At 40.9% G+C, this 20,740-nt stretch overlaps 1 pseudogene; it reads right to left on the bottom strand.

Annotated features, from left to right (window-relative positions):
- Positions 1–4,717: 4,717 nt before the first annotated feature.
- LOC119506861 overlaps positions 4,718–20,740 on the bottom strand; it is a 38,425-nt pseudogene continuing 22,402 nt past the window's right edge.

The raw sequence follows: 20,740 nt of genomic DNA, 5'->3' as shown, positions 1-20,740 counted from the left end.
AATTATTTCAAAACCCAAAATTAAACACCCCCCCAACACACATTAAATTAAAAAAAATGTTTATTTCATGGGTATACTTTTGTGATCTATACACGGTAGATGATAAGAAGGCAAAGGGAAGAGACTTCTATCCTCTGAGTATATGCTGGGGTTTCAGAAGGGGCAGAGGTAGATTTGTATCTAGGCCATCCTTTGAAATATAAGCCTAGAAACACAAAAATCCAACTGAAATGACAGAAAAGGAATAAGAAAGGCAGTAATATATAAAGTCAGAGAAGAGAGGAGAGTACAGTATTAGGATTCTGGAAGCTTGGAAACAGATGGCGGAGTGGTAATGGATTCAGCAGACTAGAGAAAGCTCTCACCGAGGGAAACTAAGATGCAAGCAGATTTGTGCAGCAAAATCCCAGAAAGTCCCAGGAATTGGATATATGAGGCCCAGGTGAAAGTGGTAGGGCTGATTACAGGAAGGTTGGTTAAAAGTCTGTATGAGAATCAATGTAGAGCCCCAGAACCCCTATTTCACTTCTCATATCTGGCTGACTACTTCTTTACCCAAGCAGAAGGCTAGATGTTTACTCTCTGGAGATAATGAATCAGAGGGACTCTGGATTTGGATACTCCAGGAATGCCTGAGAATGGAGATAGCTTTCTAAAAGCAGGGGATACATTGAAAGTCTACAGACTGAATGGTAATTTCCCTAGCCAGGTTATCCCATTTGCCTCTGAGAAATCAGGCAGCCAAATTTATGTACTTAATTGGGATTTTCTTCTGGGGAAACTGACCAGCTCAAGAAAAAAGACTTAACAGGTACTGAACATTAAATGTCCCCAATGAAATATTTCAGCATAATAATTCTGAAATGAAGGATGCCAGTTGATAGATAAGCTCTGACTATGCAGGCACATTTTAGGGCCTCATTTGTGGACAGTCTCTTAATGTGAAAAATAGGACCAAAACAATCAAAGTTAGGAATTTAGAGACAATACGGAAAGCTGAAGAAAACCTCAGAAAAATATCATGAATATCCTCAGACAGAGAAAAGAAGATATTGTTTCCATGGAATAGGAACTGAGTACAATAAAAACAGAACCATCAGAAAATAGAAAGAGCTTTGAGAAACTATAAGTATGATAGAAATTAAAGATGTAAGAAACATTAGAAGATAAAGTTGATTAAATTTCTCAAAAAGTACAGTAGGAAGACAGAGGTGGAAAATAAGAAAAGAAAAGATTAAAGGATTGGTATAAGAGGTTGTTCTAGTTTGCTAATGCTGCCGGAATGCAAAACACCAGAAACGGACTGGCTTTTATAAAGGGTGTTTATTTGGTTACACACTTAAAGTCTTAAGGCCATAAAGTGTCCAAGGTAACGCATCAACAATCGGGTACTTTCACTGGAGGATGGCCAATGGCATCCGGAAAACCTCTGTTAGCTGGGAAGGCACGTGGCTGGTATCTGCTCCAAAGTTCTAGTTTCAAAATGGCTTTCTCCCAGGACGTTCCTCTCTAGGCTGCAGTTCCTCAAAAATGTCACTCTTAGTTGCTCTTGGGGGGTTTGTCTTCTTTTAGCTTCTCTGGAGCAAGAGTCAGCTTTCAATGGCTGTCTTCAAACTGTCTCTCATCTGCAGCTACTCTCAGTTTCTGTGCATTCTTCAAAGTGTCCCTCTTGGCTGTAGCTCCTCTTCAAAATGTCACTCTCAGCTGCACTGAGTTCCTTCTATTTGTCATCTCATTTATATGGCTCCAGCGATTTAATTTAGACCCACCCTGAATGGGTGGGGTAACACCTCTGTGGAAATTATCCGATCAGAGTCATCATCCACAGTTGGGTGGGGTGCATCTCCATGGAAACACTCAAAGAATTACAGTCTAGTCAACACTGATAAGTCTGCCCACAGAAGATTACGTCAAAGATGATGGCATTTTGAGGGACATAATACATTCAAATATCCAAATATCCAAATAAGAAGAGTCCCAGAAATATACAGAAGGAAAGAAGGAAGAAAATTATCAAATAAATGATTTAAAAAATTCCCCTGAACCAAAGAACACGCATTTCCAGGCAGAGAAAATCACCTGAATGCCCAAAAGACTAAATGAAAAAAATTTTAAAAAGGAAAAAATATCCATGCCCATTACCAAGGAATTTTGGAACACTTGGAATAAAGAGATCAGAAATGCTTCTCAATTAAGAAAGGATTCCATTCCAAAGTTGTAACTGAAATTTGTTGGATTTCTGAACACTGGCAGGTATAAGGCAACGAAGCCAGCCTTAGGTTCTTGATTGCAAAATGGGCATAAAATAGTGTTATTTTGAGAATTAAATGAGAAAAAAATGTAAAGTGTTCATATACTTCGCATCACACCAGTTATTATTAGTAGATGGTGAGCAACTTAAAGACAGGAATCATGTTTTACTCAACTCCATGTTTTCTAAAATGGCACCAGCTAAGCCTGCTGCTTGGTGGATATTGCTACTCACTATGTGTTTGCTTCCTTCACTGTGCATAGGGAGTTCTCATAGAAGGGGCAGAAATACTCCTTGGTTTTATGTAGTATACCACAGGGCCTTGGACTAGAGCTTTGTTTGTTTTGTGCAGAGTCCTTGCAGAAAACCTCCACAGTAGTCTGGTCAAAAAAGTAGTGGGGGCTGGGCTGGAAACCCCATACCTGTGGAGATTAGCATTCTCGTGCTGCTATACATGGAGCTTGCTAGGTGTGTCCTTGTGGCTCCCAGAAGGAAAGCATGTATTCATTAACAAAGCAAACAGACTTAAGGAACACATTATTTATATGGATAACTTACTATGACCGCTCCTTACACTCTATACACATACAGTGTTTACATCTTTCTGGAACTTACAGCCACATAAAAAGAAAGGAAAAGGCAATAAGCTATAAATATTAGAAAGGAAGAGATGCATTTTTTATTATGGATGTCATGAAAATTAACTATTTTTAATAAATTGATAAAATGACTATCTTATTACATATGACATGAAAAACTATTACAAATAAAGATAGAAGATTAATGTATAAAAACCATTAGCATTCCTTTATACCAGAAATAACTTATTAAAAAACGTAATAAAAACATTCTTAACACACAATAGAAAATGCTTGGTAATACTATTCACTCTAAAAATTCAAGATCTTTTGCTGGAGCATTCTCCCAGTCTGCTGTAATGGCATGAAAGCATTTGTATTTGTTGCCTCATTATCCTGCCTGGCTTAGTCATAAGTTTCCCTTTTGAGTGAACACCCCAGTTAGCAAGGCCTGTACCTCTGTATGGTTTGGGGTGGTAAGAAACTCTCCTAGCTTCTCCAAAAGGCCCTGCCAGTTCTCCCAAGATCCCTTGCTACTGCTACCGTTTTGCGCTATATAATTTACTAGCAGGGCAGGTACTTCCATAGAGCTTGGATGATAAGAAGCTGTTTTCAGCTTCTCCTTTGCTGCTTCTGCTTTTTCACTTACAGTTTCCAGTATCCACAGGAAAACCCTACCCCTCCCCTCTGGATCACAGTAAAGGCAAGAGTCCAAGACCCACATGTACTCTTCTTCCCCCTCCTTCCCTGGACTCTGACAGGAGCCCAAAGGAGGCAAGCCCATAGGCCCCTCCACCGTCCCCATTCTCCCCTCCACCCTCCAGGCCCTTTGATCTAACAAAGATCAAAGAACTCTCACATAACATCCCAGACAGCCTCATGGCCCAGTCAACTGCAGTTGCTGTCAAGATCAGGTCAAATGGTGGCTCAGCTGCTGGGGAGGTTCCAGCAAGTCTTTCAAGTTGAGAAGTGAGACCCACAAAGATTTCAATTTGATTTGTTAGCTGGTCTCTTTTGTTTTTTGTAGCAGCTTCATTGAGAGGTAATTTACATACCATATAATTGACCCACTTAAAGTGTACAATTTAATGGTTTTTAGTGTATTTGCAGATATGTGCAGCCATCACCACAGAATTTTAGAACATTCATCACCTCAAAAATAATTTCTATACCCTTTAGTTGTTGTCCCCCAATTTCCTTATCTCCCCCTGCTCTAGCAACTACATAATCTGCTTTCTGTCTCTGTAGATTTGCCAGTTCTGGATATTCATATAAATGGAATCATGTAGTATGTGATCCTTTGTGATTGGCTTCTTTCAGTTAGCCTAATATTTTCAATGTTCATCCATGTTATAGTGTGTATCAGTACTTCATTACTTTTTATGGCTGAATTCTATTGTGTGGATATACTGTATTTGTTTATTCATTCATCAGTTGATAGACATTTGGATTGTTTCCACTTTTTGGCTGTTATGAGCAATGTTGCTATGAACATTCATGAGCAAGTTTTTGCATGGATATACATTTTCATTTCTCTTTGGTGCGTATGTAGGAGTGGAATTGTTGGGTCATATGTATCTTTGTTTAACCATTTCAGGAACTGTCAGACTATTTCCCAAAGCTGCTATATCATTTACATTCTCACAAATAGTGTGTGAGGGCTCCAATTTCTCCATATCCTTGCAAATACTTATCTCACTTTTTAAAAAGAACAATCTCCAATTATTAAACATGATTTTTCTGTTTCACCACACATCCCAGAAAAAAGTACACAAGTCTGAGAGCGGAGAAAAAGGGACAGTGGTAGGGCTTAGAGAAGACTGGGAGTGGGTGGGGAGGAAGAACGGGAAAACAAAATAAAACAGGTAGGAAGAGTGTCTCCCTACCCTTAGGGTGGTGTGTGGGGAGAGAAGGGTAGAGGGGTGGAGGGGAGGCAGCCAGAAAGTCCCCAGAGATATGGAGATATGTACAGCACAAACCGCAGATAATTACAGCACCCAAAGAGGAAAGGAGAAAGGGAGTCCAGGCGTAGGACCTGAGTTGGAGAAAGCAGGGGAAAGAGGGGCATAGGGATAAAATTTCACATATTTACAACTTTTATGTAAGTATAAATTTGGCCCTGGCAGGGTGTGTGCATATAGGTGGATGGACTGAAGGGGAACTGTCCATACAAAAGAAAGAAAGGTAGAGTCTGGGAAGAGTCTCAATACCAGACGCAAGAAGAGATGAGGGGGCAAGGCTGGGTAGGGGACAGCAGTCAGGGAAGAGGGGGTGCCCAGGAAAGGCTTACCCACCCTAAACTCCATCCATCCTACCTCCCTTATCTTACCAAAGAGCCGTGCACAGAGAAACATGGAAAAATTGTGGAGCTTGTGGGAGGGAGACTGGAGGTGGGGGTAGGGGAGGATGAGAGGGAAGCCCAGCTCTGTACTACGTCTCTGGGGATAACAAAGTCATGGAAAGGGGGGCCCCAAAATCTCTCCTCCAACACAGGTACCCTCACACTGGCAGAGAGAGACATGGTTTTTCTTAGTGTAAGTTTCCCCCTCTGTGGGAATAGAGATGAAGAGAGAGAGGAGGAGAGGTGGGGGAAAGGGGACTCTGCGTATAAGGGTAGGGCAGATAAACCCCCCAGTCTAACCTCAGTTCCTCATTCTGAGACTAGCCAAGAGCAGAAGAGGTGTGGGGATTAAACTCCCATTCCCCCTTGCTGTCCCTGATCTGCCCTGGTGTCCCTCTTTACCTATCTGGGTTCTGGGTGGGGAGGAAGAAAATTAAGATTGGTGGGAGAAGGAATTTGTGTGTTCTGAGTCCCACTAGAGCTCCTGAGAAATCAAGGGGTAAGAGGGATCCCACACCAGGGTCCCCTCCCCAAAACGAGGGTCAGGGGGGGCCAAAACAGGGATGTGGAGAGGAAGTAGACTTTTGGCTTTAGTTACTGCTAAAAAATCACCCTGAAGTTGCAAGTTTGTGGGTACACACCCCCAGGGTGGAGGTGAGAGTCTTCTGTCCTGCAGTGCTCAGGGAAATGAGGCAGAGGATGGGATAGCACCCTGGAGTGAAGAGACCTGTGTAGGGTAAGCAGAGTCCTGGGGCAAGGGTCCCTGGGGAAAGGAGGCAGCATCCTGACAAGAAGGATCAGGGGCTGGCTGAGTGTCCCAGCTATTCCTCTTGGAAACAGTACAGTGGACGTGGGGGACCAGTGCAGCAGATTCCTGATGGCTGCCAAGATGGAACTGTTGTTGAGGTGGCCACCAGGCCTGTTGCTCTGCAGGTCCAGCATGGACACACCCTTGTTGACATTCAGCATCTTCCACTCCAACTCTGTAATATCTGAGCTGTTCATGCAGTATGTGGGTGAGCAATGGACCAAGGGTGGGCTTCCATAGAACAGGTCTTGACCCCCACTGGGGGCACTGGGAGCAGATTTACCTTGGTTGGGGAGGGGAGGTAAGCCATGCCCTTGAGCTGTTGAGCTTCTGCATCATGTAGCCCTGCATCTTGGCCTGTGGCCCTTGCAACACCATGGATTGAGGCTGGGGCTGCTCACTGTAGTGTCTCTGCTTGCTGCATTTGGATGTTGGGGTTCTTCAGAGCTGTGCTGATGTCTCTGAGGAGCTGAGACTGCAGAGCCAGCTTTAGGAGGGCTTCTTTGCTGAGCCTGGGCAGCACCTCCAAGAGCAGGGCATGCAGTGTGGCAAACTCTCAGCCCAAGTTAATGGAACCCTCAAAGCTTCTGCTTATGGTCAGCATGTCCAGGTTGGAAATCTCATACAGGAATTGCTACATGGAGCCCCACTTCAACTCCAGAAACTTATTCATTAAGGCCAGGATGTCCTTTGAAGTTAACTTGGGAAAATAGGCCTGGTTCTGGATGACCTTGGCGCTGAGAGTAAGGGTTTGTGAGGTTTGCTCATCTGCTTCTGCATGAACGCTAAGAAATTGGGGACATAAAAACTGGGCAAAGGAAGCACAGGAAGAGCAAGGTGCTGATCAGTGTGTCAGCAGTATCTACCTGCTCTGCTCTGTGCAACATAGTCACCAACAGCAAACACCTTCCTTGAGAACCTGCTAGGGGGAAAGGGTAGGAAGACAGAGAGAGAAAGAGAGACTGGGACTGAGTCCCAGAGATCCTCAGCTTCCAGAGAACATGCTGTGTGTCTCCACAGGTAGGAGGCAAGGTTGTAGAAACAAAGGTGAGAGACAGGGAGGGAGGGGCTGCAGGAGGAAGATGAGAGGAACATTCCATTTGCTCCACCAGACTGGACACTGTGCACTTGAAGGGGTCCACCTCGCAGTTATTCTCAGACTCATACAGAGCATGACTGAAGGATACAGAGGCATCCCTTGAGAAATTTCTGACCAGTCAGTCCCATGAACTCTTCTATGGCTTCAGGGGAGAGTGAGTTCTTGCAGGATTTGAGGTGCTCCTGTTCCATAGACTAGTCCACCTCAGACATGGCCTTGTCTGAAAGGAAGTCCTTGGCCTTGCCTCTACTCCATAGGATGTGAACGAGGGCATTGGCAGCCACCTCCTTGGCCTTGACATTCAGGGTTGTTTCCAGCACTGCATAGAGCATCCTATAATGGTTGGTACATACTCTGCAGACTCCTTATATGGCTCCATGGGCAGGATGCTCATTGTCTGGCAACTTGCTTTCAGCCACAAAGCTGGGCAACTTCCTTTGCCCTTGCCACCTGAGCCCCTCTTTGATCCCCCTCCAATTCTGCAACTCCCACACCCCTGGAGGCCCCTGCTGCAGATTGGCAGGATTATGGGATACCACTGCTCTGAGAAGTAGCACCCAGCCAGGGTGACCATGGGCACAGTCAGCAGGCTGACAAAGCCAATCTTTTTCATTTTCTGCTTCCAGTATACAGATAGAGCCACAGGGGCAGACAGCCAGCAGGTTGTTAAACTCAAAAGTGCATGTTAAACTCCAAGGGGCTTGGAGTGATGTTCCCAGAGCTGAGCAGGGCTTAAGGTAGTGTGCACATACAGCATGTGACCCCAGGCAGAGCTCGCCGTAGTACTGCTGCTTCTTGGGGGCAGTTCGCTGTCCATGCAGCAGCTGTTGTCCTTGTTGGGTTTTATTGCCTGCTACAGATTCTTGATCTTTTTGTCCCTTTCAGCAGCAGTCTGACCAGCAAAACATTTGTTTCTGGTTATGTTGTTACCTCAAAAGAGAATTTCTGGCCCAAAATGGAGCTGTGCATGGGCTTGATAATGGAATCTTCAAACAAGATGAGCTCCAAGGCCTCAGCTGCACTGCTAGGAGTCAGTAAGAACTTGTGGGAGTGTGGCTCCTTAAACCTCTGCATCAGTTGGGCCTGGTCATGGTCAACACTTTGGAAGCGAGGCAGGATGTGGTCAAGTTTGGATTGTGACTTTGTGCATCTGAGGGAGATTTTTAGTTGATAAGCTCAGGAAGCCTTGCAAGAGGTGGAAAGGTGCAGCAGGGGAGACCTTGATGCTATCTTGCTTCTCCCCTGGGACACTCTTCATCTTGAGTGCCCTAAGTGGTATTCTTGCACTGCTCCCTGGGAGGACCAGGAGTGTGGGTGTCCCCAGTCAGGGACGGGCTCTGCTGTTGCTTACAGGGAGGAGACTGGGGGTGCTGCCCCTTATCTGACTTTGATTCTAGCCATCACAGTGGATGTGAAGTGTGGTTTTGATGTGCTTTTCCGTGATGACTAATGATGTCAAGCATCTTTTCATATGCTTATTGGCCATTTGTGTATCTTATTTGGGAAAATATGTATTCAGATGCTTTGCCCATTTTTAAACTTGGTTATTTGTCATTTTGTTATGGAGTTCAAGAATTTTTTATATATCTAGAAACAGTCCCATCTGAGATATGATTTGCAAATATTTCCTCCCATTCTGTTGGTTGTCTTTTCACTTTCTTGATAGTGTCTTTCGATGAACAAGTTTTTATTTAATGGGGTCCAATTTAGCTATTTTTTTCTTTTGTTGCTCATGGTTTTTGTGTCATATCTAAGGATCCCTTGCCAAAACCAAGCTTATGAATATTTGCCAATGCTTTCTTCTAAGAGATTTATAATGTTAGCTCTTATATTTTGTTTTTGAGTTAATTTTTATAGATGGTGTGAGGTAGTGGTCCAAGTTCGCTCTTGCAAGTGGACATCTAGTTGAACAAGCTCCACTTGTTGAAAAGACTGTACTCTCTCCATTGAATGGCCTTGATGCTCATGTCAAAAATCATTGACCATAGTAGACACATGGGTTTATTTCTGCTCTCAATTCTATTCCATTGATCTATATCTATTGAGGACCACATTGTCTTGATTACAGTTGCTTCGTGATAAGTTTTACAATTGGGGAACTTAGGGAGTATTGTCGTATTAACAATATGAAGTCTTCTGATTCATGAACATGAATTTTCTTTCCATTTATTTAAGTCTTTTATTTTTTCAACAATGTTTTGTAGTTTTCAGATTACAAGTTTTGGCCTTCTTTTGGTAAACTTATTCTTAAATTTTTTATTCTTTTTGAGGCTATTGTAAATGGAATTGTTTTCTTAATTTCATTTTTGGATTGTTCATTGCTAGTGTATAGTAATGCAGTTGCTTTCTTTTTTTGTATTGATCTTGTACCCTGCAATCTTCCTGAACTTGTACTGATCTTGTACTGTCCAATCTTGCTGAACTTGTTTTTAGTTTTCATAGTTTTTAAAAGTAGATTCCTTAGGACTTTCTCTGTACAAGATCATATCATCTGCAAATTATTTCTTCCAATCTGGATGCCTTTTCTTTCTTTCTTTTCCCTCTCTGTCTCCCTCCCCCACTCCTTTCCTAATTGCCCTAGCCATAACCTCCAGTACAGTGTAGAAGAGAAGTGGTAAGAGTGGACATCCTTGTCTTGTTCCTGATCTTAGGGGGAAAGTGTCCAATCTTTCATCATTAAGTATGATTTTAACCAGGTTTTTAAAACAGATTCCCTTTATCATGTTGAAGCAGTGCCCTTCCATTCCTAGTTTGTTGAGTATATATTTTATCATGAAAGTATTTGGGGATTTTGTCAAATGCTTTTTTTCTGTGTCAGTTCAAATGATCATTTTTTTTTTGTTGTTTTTTATTCTATTGATATGGTGTATTATATTGATTTTTGGATGTTAAATGAACCTTGCATTTCTGGCATAAATCCCACATGGTTAGGGTATATAATTCTTTTTATATGCTGCTGGATTTGGGTTACTAGTATTTTAGTGAGGATTTTTGCATCCATATTCATAAGAGATATGGGTCTTTAGCTTTCTATGTTGTCATTGTCTGGTTTAGATATCAGAGTAACATTGGTCTCTTAGAGTGAGTTAGGAAGTATTCCTTCCTCTTCTAAATTTTGGAAGAGTTTGTGAAAATTGGTATTAATTCCTTATACATTTGGTAGAATTCAGTAGTGAAGCTCTCTGGCCATGGACTTTTCTTTGTGAGTAGTTTTTGGTTGCTTAAATCAATCTCTTTACTTGTTATGGGGCTATTCAGAGTGTTTGTATCTTCTTGAGTCAATTTCAGTAGTTCAAGTGTTTTTAGGAATGTGTCCATTTCTTCTAGGTTATTAATTTATTTTTATAGAGTGGTTCATAGCATTCCTTTGTAATCCTTTTTATTTCTGTAAGATTTGTAGAAATGTCCCCTTTCATTTCTGATTCTAGTAATTCGAGTCATCTCTTTTTCTTTAATTTGGCATATTTTGAGTGCCACATAAATATGTGAGCTGCCATTAGCATTACCATTGTGGATCCTGCTTGAAATCATATGCTGTATGTTCTTAAGGAATCGAGAACTCATTTCAGTTACTCCTGCAATGGTTATAATGACATTAATCTCATAACTGTTCTCTTTCAAAATATTACTAGTAGGGAGATGTTCGAAACCTGCAGAGCAAAGATAGGTTAGATTCTAAGATTCATGGCATTTAGGCATGCTCTCCTGAATGTACATTCCAACTTCCTACCTCACAAACTTCTATGAAGAAAAGTATAATGATGGATTTAGAAAAACTAGAAAAACTATAAAACCTTTCCAGTGGAGAGACATGCTGTGTTTTTGGATGAAGAGATTCAATGTTATAAATGTGTCAGTTCTTCCCAAACTAATATATACATTTAATTCATTATAATTAGTGGCCTACCTTTTTAAGCTAATTCATCAAGCTAATATTAAATTTCAACTGGAAGACTAAATGCACCAGAAAATTAAAAAAAAAAAAGATTAAAGTACAATAATAATGGTGTTTGCTTTACTATAAATCAAATCAAACCATAAAGTTGTAGTAACTGAGGCAGTCTATCTGTACTAATATTCTAATCCTAAGGGGTTTAGACTGTATCCACTAATTATTGGAAAGCTGGTGTGCCAGATTGTAAAGATTATGTCCCCCAGAAAAAGCCATGTTCTTCGATGCAATCTTCTGGGGGCAGAATGATTAATTGTTTTGATTAGGGTGTGACCTCTTGATTGGATGTTTCCATGGAGATGGGATTCAATCAACTGTGGGTGAGATCTTTGATTGGATAATTTCCATGGAGGTGTTACCCCCCCCCATTCAGGGTGGGTCTTAATTGAATCACTGGAGTCCTATAAAAGCATTCACAGACAGAAGGAGGTGCTGCAGCCAAGAGAGACACTTTGAAGGATGCACAGGAGCTGAGAGTGGAGCTGGAACACAACCTAGGATCAGCGGACACCAGCCACATGCCTTCCCAGGTTTTCAGGATGCCATTGGCCTTCCTTCGGTGAAGGTATGCTGTGTTGATGCCTTCATTTGGACATTTTCATGACCTTCAGACTGTAACTTTGGAACCAAATAAACCCCCTTTATAAAAGACAATCCATTTCTGGTGTTTTGCAAAAGGCAGCATTAGCAAACTGGAACAGCTGGTAAAAGGTTTTGAAGAGTGATGCTCTAAGATCAAATGTGTATTCTAGAATGATAACTTTGGTAGTTGGGTGAAGGGTGATTTAGAGAAGGAGGAGACTAGAGACTCCTTAGGAAGTTATTGTGATAGTTCATACTGGGCATGATGAAATCCAGAACAAGGATAGTGACAGTGGGAATATAAAGGAGAGATCTTTTTATTTTTTTTTAATTTTAAATCTTCATTTTATTGAGATATATTCACATACCACACAGTCATATGAAACAAATTGTACAGTCAGTTGTTCACAGTACCATTACATAGTTGTACATTCATCACCTAAATCAATCCCTGACACCTTCCTTAGCACCCACAAAAAAATAACAAGAATAATAATTAAAGTGAAAAAGAGCAATTAAAGTAAAAAAGAACACTGGGTACCTTTGTCTGTCTGTTTGTTTGTTTGTTTCCTTCCCCTGTTTTTCTACTCATCCATCCATAAACTAGACAAAGGGGAGTGTGGTCCTTATGGCTTTCCCAATCCCATTGTCACCCCTCATAAGCTACATTTTTATACAATTGTCTTCAAGATTCATGGGTTCTGGGTTGTAGTTTGATAATTTCAGGTATCTACCACCAGCTACCCCAATTTTTTAGAACCTAAAAAGGGTTGTCTATATTGTGTGTAAGAGTGCCCACCAGAGTGACCTCTTGGCTCCTTTTGGAATCTCTCTGCCACTGAAGCTTATTTCATTTCCTTTCACATCCCCCTTTTGGTAAAGAAGATGTTCTCCATCGCATGATGCCAGGTCTACATTCCTCCCCGGGAGTCATATTCCACGTTGCCAGGGAGATTCACTCCCTTGGGTGTCTGATCCCACGTAGTGGGGAGGGCAGTGATTTCACCTTTCAAGTTGGCTTAGGTAGAGAGAGAGGGCCACATCTGAGCAACAAAGAGGCGTTCGGGAGGAGGCTCTTAGGCACAATTATAGGGAGGTCTAGCCTCTCAAGGAGAGATCTTATAGGAGAGAAACTACAGAGATGGTATCTGCAGAAGTATGATTGTACTTCATGCTCCTCACAGGATGGTTTGGCTAGTCCCAAGATGTTTCATATCACCATCCCCTATCATGGCTTTTATCTGTTGCTCTTCTGCGATGTTTCTCTTTCATGAGCTGCCTGCCAGCTATTGAGGCTAAAGCTGCTTTTTGAAGTACCACAAGGCATGAAAACAAAGCCTTAGTGAGGTGCCCCTCCTAAAACATTTAAATCAGTTTTAGCCAGAGAAGGCTAAATATCTAAGTATAGAGTATAAATGTGACTGTAATTGTAAAAAGTACTGTTGTGGTTTGCTAAAGCTGCTGTTACGTAAAATACCAGAAATAAATTGGCTTTTATAAAGGGGATTTATTAGATTACAGATTTACAGTTCTAAGGCCATAGAAGTGTCCAAAATAAGGCATCAACAAGAGGATACCTTCGCTGAAGAAAGGCCAACGGTGTCCAGCATACCTCTGTCAGCTGGGAAGGCATGTGGCTGGCATCTGATAGTCCTTTGCTCCCAGGTTCTGGTTGCAAAATGGCTTTCTCCAAAATGTCTCTAGGCTTCAGTCTTTCTTAGCTTCTTTGTCTCAGCTCCTGTGCATCCTTGCTTGTTCTACCAGGGCATTTCTCATCTCCAGACGTCTTTCTGTCTGCATCTCTGTTCATCTCCAAACATCCAGGTCTGTGTTGGCTCTCAGGTCTCTTAAGGACTCCGCTAATCTAATTAAGACCCACCCTGAATGGGCGGGGTCATGTCTGCAAGGAAATCATCTAGTCAAAGGTCTCACCCCACAAGATTGGAATATTAGAACATGACTTTTTGGGGTCCACAACCGCTTCAAACCAGCACAAGTACCAAATAATTTATATAACGGTTTAGGGCAGTTTTAATGTAGGTTTAATAGATATTCATGGTTGTACAACTCAGACATTTGATCAGTATTGTTTTTCTGCTTTTAAATAAAGGTAATAGGAGGGCACAAACAAAGGCAAAGAAGGGTAAATCACTTCCAGCTTCCTCAAGGGTGCAATGCTTTAGGAATCATAAGGCTATAAATTTTTCTTCCTGAAAATTCGGTGTGCAATCTTGTGAATTTTGTTGCTAAGGAATCTGACCAAGGAGTATGTATCTAAAAATGAATGTAAATGGCAAGAAAAATGGCAGATTACTTGTATATTGGATCATTTTTCCACTTTGGGAACCACCAGGTGCACGATGACAGTAGTTTGCAATAAAGTGACACTGATCCCCAAATAGATATAGTGTCTGGAGAGAGGCTTCCTTATGCTCAGTACTGGGCTAGGTGCGTTGTGAAGGAAGCCAAGAGAGATGAGACAGTGTGAGCCTAATGGAGCTTGTAGTTTAGGTGATGAGACAAGGCTAACAAGTGAAGAGCAATTAATTCAACATGAAACTGTCAGAGAAGTGTCTCCCCACATTTTTTTTTTCACATTACTGAAGACATTGGACTGTATCAGAGATAACATAGTTTTCAGGTTACATTTGACTGTAGGGTGTTGCTGAAACCCCAGTCTTCTCACAGTAGATCATGCTGTCACTGTGTCACTGACCTTGGGTTGGAAAAACTGAATTAGAGAATACCTTACATGGTCCAAAGTAACATTACGAGTCATACATTGAAGATGGAAAAATTGATACAGCCTGAGAGGCTTTCCATTTGGAAATGTCATTGAAGGATGGGGGTGTTTTATCAGGCAGGACCTTAGGAATTTTACATCCTGTTCTCTTTCAGGTCCAGAAATACATTTCAGTGCTTATGTTATGCTATTCACGTCCTTAAAGCCAAGTACAATTCTGATAATACTTTTCGACAAATGTACAGTGAGATCCTGCTCTTTCACAGATGCTGAGCCAAGTACCAGGAATACAACAAGGATGAGAGAAAACATGGCCTCTGCCCTGAGAAAGCTTCCTGACTGAAGGTGGAGAAAAATCTGACTTGGCATCTTTCTTTTTCCTGTATGTTCTGCAAGACAAAAACATCCTGTACATCTGGGAAAGTCAGGCTGTTTTTTCTGCCCAGGTGAAATTGGAGTGAAAACATGTGGAATCTCTCAGTTAACAAAACCCTCAAGCTATTTGATCAATCCATTCTCATGTTACTCCTCTTGGTTTCTTTGAAAGGTCTTCTTGAGTCTGGGCAAATGGCAGTTGGGGGAATGGCTGTTTGTTTCACTGACTTCAGTGACTGAGATTGACTACTCTGCTTTCTAAGAATGCCCATTTTTCTTCTTTTCAAAGCCTAATCTTCTCAATATCCACTAAAGAACTAAAATGCTATTATAATGCAGAAATCATTAAGCCTGAAAAATAATGGTTGGTATGTTTACTGTTGCGTTGAAAGACTTACATTTAAAAAATATGCCCCAATGGAAAATCATGCTTAAAGTCATTTGAATGCTTGATATTTATCCCTTTAAAGGGAGTCAGAATTACTATCATATTTCTAAAGTTACAGTGATGAAAATAACCATTGTAATGATTTGTTTAATAATTCAGCCATATTATAATTCTAAGTTGTATGCATCATCTACCCTACACAATTTTCACCCTGTCTCTTTATCCTCGTTTCTAACCTGTCTCTGCTAAAGGCATTAAATACCTTGCCTCCAGTCACAGAAAATATGAATGCTGGGGGGCCTCTTTGCTCTTCCCCTCCTTTACCTCTATATCCTGTCATTGGCCAAGTCATATCCTACCATGGAAAGGACTTTCAGTTGCCTCCCTGAATCCATTCTCTCCTATTATACAGTAAGAAAACCAAGTTTTTAATTGAATGGCTGTGCAAAATAAAGACTACATCTCCCAGTCTTCTTCACATATAGATGTCTACGTGTCTACGTGTCTTAGTTCTGACCAATATAGACATCACATTTAGATGTCTACGTGTCTACGTGTCTTAGTTCTGACCAATGAGGTACAAGTAGAAGTGCTGTGTAGCAGCTTCAAGGAAGCTTCCTAAAAATTAGTGTTTGTGAGTGTGTATGTGTATACACACATGCTGTTTGCCTTATTCATTTTTGACCCTTCCTTGTATCAGCCCCCTGGCTGAAGCTCAAATAGCTATCTTGAACTATGATGCAGTATACTAAAGTAAAGTGGAACAGCAAGATAGGAGAATGGTTGCCTGGCAGCGGGGAGCTGCCATACCAGACTGGACTGCTTAACTCTGGATTTCTTCCATGTGAAAGAAAACCACTATTTGGTTTCCTTTTATGTGAATAAAATCTAATCCTGATCAGTACACTTCCTTATGCCTCTATCCTTTCCTTGCAGTTCTCACTGTTGTTACTAATATCACAGGAGACTGCAAAGCAATATAATGTAGGAAGAATAACAGAAATCTTTGGAAGGTGGACAGTGGAAATGCCTGGATGGGAGAAGTGGGAGTTGGACTGATTAGCTCCTTATCTTTAAATGACCTTAAAAAGTGTCTTTCCATTTGTTAGAAACAGGAGTGGGTTGCATGTCATTATTAGAAGGAAAGTCAAATGGCATCATTAATTTGGATTGCCTCCCAGATGGTTCCTCTTGGTTCTGCTCCTTGAATTCTGGATCACATTCTTTTTGTCTTGGGTGGCCAACAGCCCGTTCAGGTAATGGCATGATAGGGACGGGGTTCAGCAGTGAGCTAGAAGTAGAAGAACATGTTGCTATGGAATGGAGGATATATGCAGAAATATTGATGTATTTTGCAGTTTGTAAATTTTCTTGAAACTGTGGCTTAATGTTTTTTTTATTGGTTCTGTCTAACTCTTTCTCTTCTCCCTCTTTTCTGGGACTCCAAAACATGCATGCTAAACTCTTTCTCTGTAGCTTCTTTGTCTCTTAGGCTATTTTCCTATTCTTTTAATTTCTCAATGTTGAAACTGTATATTTTCCTTGCCTATTTTCCATTTCACTTACTCTCCTTCCAACTGTGTCTGATCTGCTATTAAATTGATTCATTATTATTTTTGTATTTTTGAGTTTTAGAACTTCCATTTGGTTCTTTTTAATTATTTTTAATTTACTACCAAAATCTTTGGTCTTGTCTTTTATTTTCTTGACCATGATAGCTATGTGTAAAGTCTATATCTGATGGTTCCTTTATTTGGAAATCATGAGTCTCTTCCTGTTGTCTGTATTTTTCTTGGTTTGCAGTCAAGTTACTTTGTTTACTTATGGGCCTGAATCCTGGATATTGTATGTAAAATTTGAACTAATTTTGAAATCTGTGATGATGTTATCGTCCTCCAAAAGGAGCCTTTAGCAACCAGACTCTCAGTCTCTCTTCTAGAACTGGAGAAGTGGCGTCAAATCTCAGGTTCAACAATATGCATTTATTTCTTCTCCCCGATAATCTTCATTGATCTGGTACTCTGATACCTTCAAGCATAATTTTGTGCAGCTTTTCTATTTGTACTCTGCAAGAGAGTTGTTCTACATTAGGCAGTCTACTATTACCAGTAGTGGAAGTCTGAATTATTAATCTAAATGTATGGGGAAAATTGCATTAAATCCTCAAAAGTGAAGGACACAACCTTCTCTTTTGATTGGTGAAGAGGGAAGATGAGGAAACATTTATGGATTTTTCTAAGCTTCACTCCTAACCAAATTATTTACCAACATTTTATTCGGGTTTACCACTAATATGGTTATTTTCTCTAATAAGATGTGTGCATGAATATGAATTATTGTATCTCTCCATCCTCTTAATTATTACTCTCTTGCTGTCTATGTTTGTTTTGAGAAAACTATCTCCCTAATCCCAATCATAATATATATATATTTATTATTTATTGCTGACACTTCTCTTTGCAATTTAATATTTGTGAATTAAAATTTTCTCATTGGGCATTCTTAGTCACTAGATGTGAAGAAGAGCATCTTGGCTGAGAATCATATAGGCACGTGAATTGGTTGTCACACTCTCCTAGAGCTCCTCTGTCTACTCTGAGTGGGAAAGTCATTTAACTGTCAAGGAATTCTCAGAGGAACTTGAATAGGTCTTCAGCCTTTTCCTGATTTGCAAGTGTCCTGTATATTTAGGGTTAAGAATACATAGGTATAGTTGAGGGACTGGGGTGGCCTCAAAAGGAGCCATATTACAAGGGGGACAACTCAGTTTTTGAGAGAAAAATCACATGAGTGTACAAAGAATTGTAACAGAATGGGCTAGAGTGCATAATGATTCCAAGTGTAGTGCAAGGCTGCACTTGACCAACCTCTGACACAACACCCTCAGCTTGCTGTGCACCTGGGTAGATAATGATTTTTTTTTAATTCAGTTTTATTGAAATATATTCACATACCATACAGTCATCCATGGTATACAATCACCTGTTCACAGTATGATCATATAGTTATGCATTCATCACCACAATCTATTTCTGAACATTTTCCTTACATTAGAAAGAATCAGAATAAGAATAAAAAATAAAAGTAAAAAAAGAGCACCCAAACCATCTCCCCCATCCCACCCTATTTGTCATTTAGTTTTTATCCCCATTTTTCTACTCATCCATCCATACACTAGATAAAGGGAGTATGATCCACAAGGTTTTCACAATCACATTGTCACCCCTTGCAATCTACATTATTATATAATCGTCTTTAGGAGTCCAGGCTACTGGGTTGGAGTTTGGTAGTTTCAGGTATTTACTTCTAGCTATTCCGATACATGAAAACCTAAGAGGTGTTATCTATATAGTGCATAAGAATATCCACCAGAGTGACCTCTTGACTCAATTTGAAATCTCTCAGCCACTGAAACTATTTCATCTCATTTTGCATCCCTCTTTTGGTCAAGAAGATATTCTCAATCCCAGGATGCCGGGTCCAGATTCATCCCTGGGAGTCATATCCTGTGTTGCCAGGGAGATTTACATCCCTGGGAGTAGGGTCCCAAGTAGGGGGGAGGGCAGTGAGTTCACCTGCTGAGGTGGCTCAGTTAGAGAGAGAGAGGGCCACATCTGAGCAACAAAGAGGTACTCAGGGGGGTACTCTTAGGCACAATTATATGCAAGTTCAGCCTCTCCTTTGCAGTAATGAGCTTCATAAGGGCAAGTCCCACGATTGAGGGCTTGGCATATCAAACCGCCAGTCCCAATGTTTGTGACAACATCAACACCAGTCCAGCTGAGGAAGTCCAACTCTTCTGCACCTCAGGGTGGGGGAGGGTGGGGGGGGAGAGGCTGTAAATATATTTTTTATTCTCTGCCCAAATTACTTTGGGATGTGTCACTATTTCACTCTAACCTATACTAACCTACCGTATCTCACTTCCTATTCAAAGTTCCATGTAATTGTGGTGTTTGAACAAACCGACTGTAGAGTTATGCCATTTAGAAAATATAGATCCTGCACTAAATAGACATTTAAAAAAAATCCTGGATGGATAGGAATCCAGGCCTTTCTGCTAAGGAATCCTCCCTTTTCAAGGCTTAACACATGAAGGAAAAGGTGTTTCTTTAAACTGAGAACCAAGGAAAACTGGAGATCTTGCAATAGATGGTGAAAAGCCCAAGGGATTAACTTTGGAGAGAGAAGACGACAGTTCATCTCCCAAGGGACAAGTGGTTCAAGGTAGACCACATTCTTTGACACAGAGACAGACATTGCACAGATAGTGTCTTGAGATGAGAAGAACAATGGTTGGGCAATGGAAAAGAAGCACAGTGCGAGTTTTAGCCAGAACAGAGGGACTGTGGAGCCACAGTCAGGGGCTTGCATGCTGTATCAGATACTGCCTTCCTCTCATACTGGGACTGTCAGAGTGACATACAAAAGAAAGGGTAAATGGAGGTTCTGTTACATGGAAGGTGAGGATTATTAACCCAGCTTTAAAGACTACTTATTTAAGGATCTTCAATTAAGACTTTCCATTAGTCAGAGCCTGGAGGATGCGTGTGTTATACAGATAAGCAACACTAAGGACATTCAGATACAGGGGAAGGAAATCCTTGGAAAAGCCTGGATTTCTTGCTATCCAAGTAAGGGGTGATTCAAAATATCTGTGAGCACTGGCCAAAGAAGCCTCAGACCTTTTTAGAACAGGGGAATATTTAACACATAGGTATCCTTTCTTGGAAGATACTTTAGCTTTAGTTCCAGCAAACACGTGAAATGTAGATAATTCACTATGACTTTTGAACTGTCTTTCAAAAATAGCTTCTGTAATTTCCATTAGCTGTTGTTTATTAGAGGAGATGATTGGCATTTAAAATTTTCTCAAAGATAAGTAGATGTATTTGCACTACTTAGATGCTGTTTCTTCTAAGGAAAATATAAAAATTATTTCATGAATTGAGAAATGTATACAGTTCTTTTAGTAACAAATTGCACAGGTGCTTATATGTACATTATATTTTCTCTGGTTGATTTGAGGTCACAAGCGACCAAAGGCCATTGGAATAGCTATTCTGTAAGTGTCCATGGACTTAGGCCTATTCAGGAAATAATCTTCCTAGGATGTAATGAAGAAACTTGTTGGTTTTCTCAGGGCATGTTCCTGATTTTCTCAAATCTTGCTTTCATTACCAGAGAGACAGAGAAAGAGGGAAGAAATGCTCATAGAGGATACCACACAATTATAGTCAACTTGCAGGTAAAACAGTATGCTTCTCTTCTTACCCATCAGAAGGTATATGATGCTGATAATCCAAAAAGGCAAAGAATGTGCCCTAAACTTGTAGTGTCTCTACCCTAGAGACAGAGAAGTCAGATAATGATACAGTCTCAGCAGATTTCAGCAGATTGACAAGGTAGAGCTAAGGAGGGAAAGCACCAGGGTGATAACCAGAGCTTCCTGGACCATGATACCCAGGGTTCCAGAAACAGCAGTATGAGGCACTGGGAGAATGGCCAGAGGCCAGCAGAGTGTCCTGTGGGCTCTGGAGTTAGGCATCTGTGGGCCCTAACCCTGCTACTTCTCAGTTACTCTACTATCTTTACAGACATTTAAATTATCTGAGCTTTATAT

This window comes from Choloepus didactylus, chromosome 12 (assembly GCF_015220235.1).
Source record: "Choloepus didactylus isolate mChoDid1 chromosome 12, mChoDid1.pri, whole genome shotgun sequence".
Taxonomy (NCBI): Eukaryota; Metazoa; Chordata; class Mammalia; order Pilosa; family Megalonychidae; genus Choloepus; species Choloepus didactylus.
The sequence above is the reverse complement of the archived record's forward strand: the minus strand, read 5'-3'. Positions and strand labels throughout refer to the sequence as shown.